General features: G+C 47.0%; 1 long non-coding RNA gene across 1 annotated transcript in view; it reads left to right on the top strand.

Annotated features, from left to right (window-relative positions):
- Positions 1-820: 820 nt before the first annotated feature.
- The window catches only part of LOC122181477, a 20262-nt gene continuing 15359 nt past the window's right edge, over positions 821-5723 (top strand). The window contains exon 1 of the long non-coding RNA XR_006179440.1: positions 821-889. This is a non-coding gene — a long non-coding RNA (uncharacterized LOC122181477). The remainder of the gene's footprint in view (positions 890-5723) is intronic.

The following is a 5723-nucleotide window of genomic DNA, read 5'->3' as shown; positions in this document are numbered from 1 at the left end:
TTGCTGCTAGAGGAGGTGCCTTCAGCAGCTGAATTATTTTCCCAGCGACCCGAGCCCTTAAGTAATAGCCTTTCAAATTGCATATCAGGGTATTGGAGGTGTATGCATCAGGGCTTAAATCACATTATCAATATAGGGATGTGCCCAGGGAGCAGAGTTACTCACACTGAAGTCATTGCTGCGTTAGGAATAACAGTATTTAAAAGTCTAGTGCTGGATTAAGAAAATGACTGAGTTAATAGGAGGCTTATTTAAACCAGGCAAGCCAGCTGAGAGAACAGGATCGTTCCAATTAGCTCCAGAAATACATCTGTGTAATGTTTCCATCAGCTCACAAAGGAGAAGATAAAACCATTCTGTCACTGCCATGCACGCTGAGTGCCTAAATAACAGTTATTTTCTCAGGATAAGTATTAGAGGGTAACTATCAGCAGCTGCTAATTAACCCCCTCACGTGCCTACACACCCAACTTGCTCCTGCCCTCTTTGTGCTGCTCCCCCAAGACACAACCTGCACTGCTGGCCAGGCCCCTGCCCTTCCTCTTCTTCCTCCTCAAAGGACTGAGAGAAAGAGCTGTCGCTACACCATTGCACCACCTAAAAGAAGCTGGCCATCTCAGCCACTTGCCCTCCAACTTGCTCCTCAACCACAGCCTCCCTGCTCAGCTCCTTGCCCCTTTCTGAGCAGCAGGTGCCTCTTGCAGCAGGGAACGTCCCTGGGCCAGGTGCAGCACATCAGCATTAGGGCCAGGCCTGCAGCTGGAGGGGAGCAGTGCTGGGGTGGATTTATCTACAGGCTGTGCTGCTGGGGGAAGGTGTGTGTTCATGCTGGAGAAAGTGTGCTGTGGAAAAGAAGGCTGTAACAAAACTTACTCCAAATATCCCAAGGGTAAGTGCTGTACGTGTTTCTATTATTTCCTGTGCTGGCTGGGCTGGTCTAAAGGCTCAGTAGAATTATAAGTAATGAGTAATGTTAAAGTTACCTTTTCCTTGCTTGAAGGAAGATTTTACCAGTGTGTTTGTGAATGGAAGATATAAGAGAAATGAAAACCACTGCTTATTTAAAGGAAAAAGGCAAGATTGAGGTTGGTTTGGAACAAAACTGCATTGCATAAACAAGGAGGGCCTTACACACTGGCTGAAGCACTTTTTATGTTTCTAGGAAGACTGGAAGAGCACTGGTGTGCTTCTCTCCTGATTTAATGTGGTGGTGTTCTTGAGGATATATTGGTTTGAATTAAGGTGATGTATGGTACAAGAATCACATAAGCGTATGCTATAATCTCAGTGTAGTCACTGCTATGTGCACATCATAAAGGATAAATAACTGATGTCAAGTGCTTGTGTTCAGAATTGATTTGGAATTGGGCACAAGCGGATTCTTGGTCTTTTATTCACAGTTGCTGATGTATTTCAGTACAAAACAGGACGGTGCTGGGTTAAAATGTTGTGCACACTATTTTTTTCCTTCTGCTGCCTCCTGTGACGTTTTTCGTAGCTACAACAGAGCCGGGGGGTTTGCTGGGCCGTTGTGTGGGGCTTCCCGGACCCCCAGCCGGCACTAATGAGGGGTCAAGGAAGGCGTGTCGGCACTTTGCCCCTAACAAAAGCGTTTGTCATCTCTGATCACCCCCGGGTAGGTCTTTCTGCCTTGGTGGTCGGTGCTTGCGGTCCTCTTCCTTTTTATAATGGAAACAAATGGCGAACAGCTTCTGCTTTGCCCTTCCCTGTGAGCGTGCTTCCTATTCAAACTGGTATTTGCAAGCTCTGTGCGGAGATATTTTTCTTAGCTGAGTCTAATTCTCCCCACTTGACTTTTTGAAATGCCAGGCATCTCGGTGATTGAAGACAAAGGAGCTGAAGGTGCCACAAGTGTCTCTAACGACTGCGCTTTGCCAGGCAGCGGCGGCTGCGGTGCGCGCTGGAGGTGCGGGGCCTGCAGTCACCGCGCCGGGTCCCGCTTCCTTCGGTGCTTAAAGCTGCATTGCTGGGTTGGGTGGAGTGCCACGTATCTCTCTGCGATGCAAATTGCCCTACTTATCAACCACAAGACTTCATGAATATAGCTATAAAAATAATAACAAAAATGTCAGGAACTTGTTCTTCAGCGAGCTGGCTGAACAAACGAGCAATCTGTTTTCCACCTGGGAGATATCATCTACATCTAAAGAGAGCTCGCAAAAAACGTTTTGTACGTATATCTAATTAGCTTATTCTTTCCTCCAGAATGCTCCCATTTGGGATGGGAGAGATACGCTTTGACAACTCATTTGCTGTAAGTTAAGTCTGTGCGTTATCTACCTCTGGCAGATGGTGAAAGAGCGCTAAGGGCAAACGGTGCTCCCCAGGCTGGGGGATCCCTGGGCAGAGGCCCGTGGTGTGGGAAGGGCTGTGTGGGCTCTCTGCCTGGAGGCTGTGATGGCATCGGGGCTCTGGAGGCTGGCAGCCCCACATCCCCGTGTATTCGTGGCTGCGCGTCACTGGGTAGATAGAGCAGGAGGGGTGAGAATCCTTGGCTTAAACTGGTTGCTTTCAGATGTTTCTCCTTAAGCTTTCACTTGCTGACAGATGCATGCTATTGTTTATTACAAAGGCTGTGAGATGCTAGAATAGCATGGAATCTGCTCTGAGTGGGAGAAAACATTGCTTGTCCCGGGTGTAGGTGTGCAGCGAGCTTATTGTCCCAGTGTGTGCATGCTCCTTGGTTGCTGGCATCCAAAGATTTCTCTTCAGGGCCCATGGGATAGCTGCAGAGTGATGGTCAGTGCTGCTACTTGGTCTTTGTGAAGATTTGCCACAGCTCTGAAACAAAGCCCACGGGGATGAGAAGCAGCAGCTCTGCTCTCCCAGTGATGCTTTGCACGCTGTGGTCCCTGCACCTCCGACACTCGAGCCTGGTGTAAAGCACAGGCAGTTGGTGGGGGTCACTCCTGAAGTGGGCACAGTTCAGTGGGCACAGCTTATTCAGTTTACAGATAGAAAGGGCAGCCATTCTTAGCCAAAGCTCTAATTGAATAATAAAAGGATGATGCTGTGCAAGGGGAACTTTGCTCTGGTGGAAGTTCAAGCCCACAACAGCCCAAAAACATTTATCTGCAGCATGTGGTGGTTGCAGATAAACATTTTACTTTAATTTTTTCCCTAGTTTCTATCCTGTCTCTCTGGAGCATTGCTTTAATGGTAGCTGGGAAGGGGGGCAGGGCACAGCTGTGGCTTTGGTGTCAGCCCAGTGCACACCGGAGACCCCTTAATAATTGCTTCCAACCAAAGGAAAACTGTTTCAGAAAAGGTGAATCTGCTATTTTACAGTAAATGTATCCTGTGCTCAACTTGTTACTTACAGAAACAAAACCAAAGGCAAGTTAGCTGCTAGCAGAGAAGAGCCCTTGCTTTCTGTAGCCATTAAGCAGTGGGGTGTTCCAGGAGCAGTGTGCCACGAACCCATGGGTCAAATTCTCAGTTCCAATGTAGAGCTGTCAAATGCCATGTGCATTTTTTTCCTTTCTAAATGGATTCAAAAATCTGCTGGGTTTATTCCTATCGAATCACATCTACAAGAAACCCTGGTAAACTACTTCTTAATGACCTGCTTAATCTAATAACTGTAGGAGCAAAGCCAACAAAAAGAAGCCTTTGTTTTGAACAACGGAAATCTAATATAGTGGTCTGAGCTTAATGGCAGAAGTAATTTAGGAGACCACGGTGCATCACAAGGAGTGCTTCCAGGACCTCAGGCAGTGCCCCAAAGGACTCCTGCTCTGCAATGCTGGTGTAGAACATGGCCTTCCTCAAACGTGGTGTGCCGCTGCTCTTTGGATTTTCGCCTGATGCCGTTCATAGGCTACCTCACTTAATTTTCCTAATTAGCATGAAATACATAGAGATTGATGTATTTATGATAAAATGAATGCGATATGCCACTGTATTCATGGCTCACTCTTACTTTTAAGTGGCACAATAGAAAATTCCGGTGAGTATTAGTGCCCAAGAAGTTCAAACTTTCTTGTCTCCTTTCCAGCAGAGCTTATTGGTGAGGCGTGTGGAGGAAAGTCCATTTTTCTCCTACACAACTAAACAATGATGAGCTTAAAGGTCAATGTTCTGCACATAACAGCTACAGGCTGGCATGCAGCTTGCACAGGGATGTGGCCTGAAGGCTCTGTGGGCAGCGGAGCCACTTGGCTTCCTGCAGTTTCAAGTCATCAGCTTTCAAACAACATAGGATGCCTGTGTTTGGATATCAGCCTTATTTGAGCAGCCTAGAACTGAGGCTTGATGCTGGTCGGTGATGGGGAGCAGCTGTGAGCCTGTGAATTCCCACCCGTGTCCCCCCAATTCCAGGGGAGACCTGCACTGTGGCTGGGAACCCTACTATCCCTTCTGCCTAGCCAGCAGCTTTTTCATCTCGTTGTTTTGGAGTGGGAAGTTGAGAACACATTACATGCTAATTATAGCACTGCTTAGCATCTACCTCTTCAGACTGTTGCGCTCAGGAATGAGGCTGTCAAAGTGATGTTAACAAATGAGGATGTCTCGCAGGAGAGGAGCTCTTCCTTGTACACATCTTGTATGAAATCTATATCTTCTAAAGTATTATTTTGGCTAAGAAAATTATTCCTTTAGTTTACCCTAAGGAAAAACATGTAAACGTTTATAGTAGAAGCCTACAACAAAGCATCTGGATGCCAGGGTGAGGTGCATGGTTCTGTTAAGCACAGCTTGCTGCTGTGTGAGCACTGTCACAACATCCCTGTGCAGAGTGACTCTGGAAAGAGTGCTGTGAATACATTGTGTTAGCAGTTCAACAGGTCAGGCTGAGTTCGTGGTCAATACTGCGTTGTTTTTCTGGATAGTGTGGTCATAATTACAGGGTCAAGGAAGACTCATTTGTTTTTCTTCAGTGTAAGGCTTTTTCAGTTAATTGGTTTTACATTACACATGAGTCTAGCAAAAGAATTAGGTATGTGTGGAAAGGGTGAGATATCTTCAGGTCGAGTTAAGCCTTTGTCCAAGCACTTGCTGTGAAGTACAGAACTGAGGAAGGGCTGCTGGGTGCTCACAGCTCCTCGGGGTTGTGGCTGGTACTGCTGCGATGGGAGCACAGTGCAGCTGCAGGGCAGTGCTGTGAGTGCTGGCTGTGCCTCATGGAGGTGTGCTGCAGCCTGGGAGCAGCAGTGTGTATGTGTTGTGTGAGCATGGAGTTCTGGGCACAAGTGGGCATGATGTGTTTGCTCGTGCAGGATGAGAAGCCTTTGTTTCCTCACACGCAGTGAGGAAATCGCCGCATGAACTAGTTATGCCTTTGCAAATGTTTTTCAGTTCTGAATGATGGCACACAAGGAAAAATGAGCGGTGTTACATAAAAGCTCTTGACTGGGAGGTTTGCTATCAGTTCACACAGAGGCATTTCCCCGTTACAAAAACACAGCAAGGTGGAGCCTTGTACCTATTAAACATGGCAGTGGGAAAGCTGTTTGCTAGCAGACTCGAAGACAGATGTGAGAAGTGTGGCTGCTGCAGGCCAGCTGGGCCCGAATTGCTCTCTGAACTGCAATACAGGCTTTGGATAAAGGCTTCATTTCTATGGGCTCTGATCCTGGTTGAGGGGACTGTGATTAAAAAGTAATAAAAAACAGAAAGGTGAGATGTACTGAGTATGTCTGCTTCCAGGCTCTCAGAACTAATATGAAGATGGGAGTTTGTCAATTGCCATGAACTATAAC

The sequence above is a fragment of the Lagopus leucura genome, unplaced genomic scaffold, assembly GCF_019238085.1.
Source record: "Lagopus leucura isolate 7727_CA_CO unplaced genomic scaffold, USGS_WTPT01 Super-Scaffold_100009, whole genome shotgun sequence".
Taxonomy (NCBI): Eukaryota; Metazoa; Chordata; class Aves; order Galliformes; family Phasianidae; genus Lagopus; species Lagopus leucura.
This window is presented reverse-complemented; position numbering and strand designations above follow the sequence as displayed.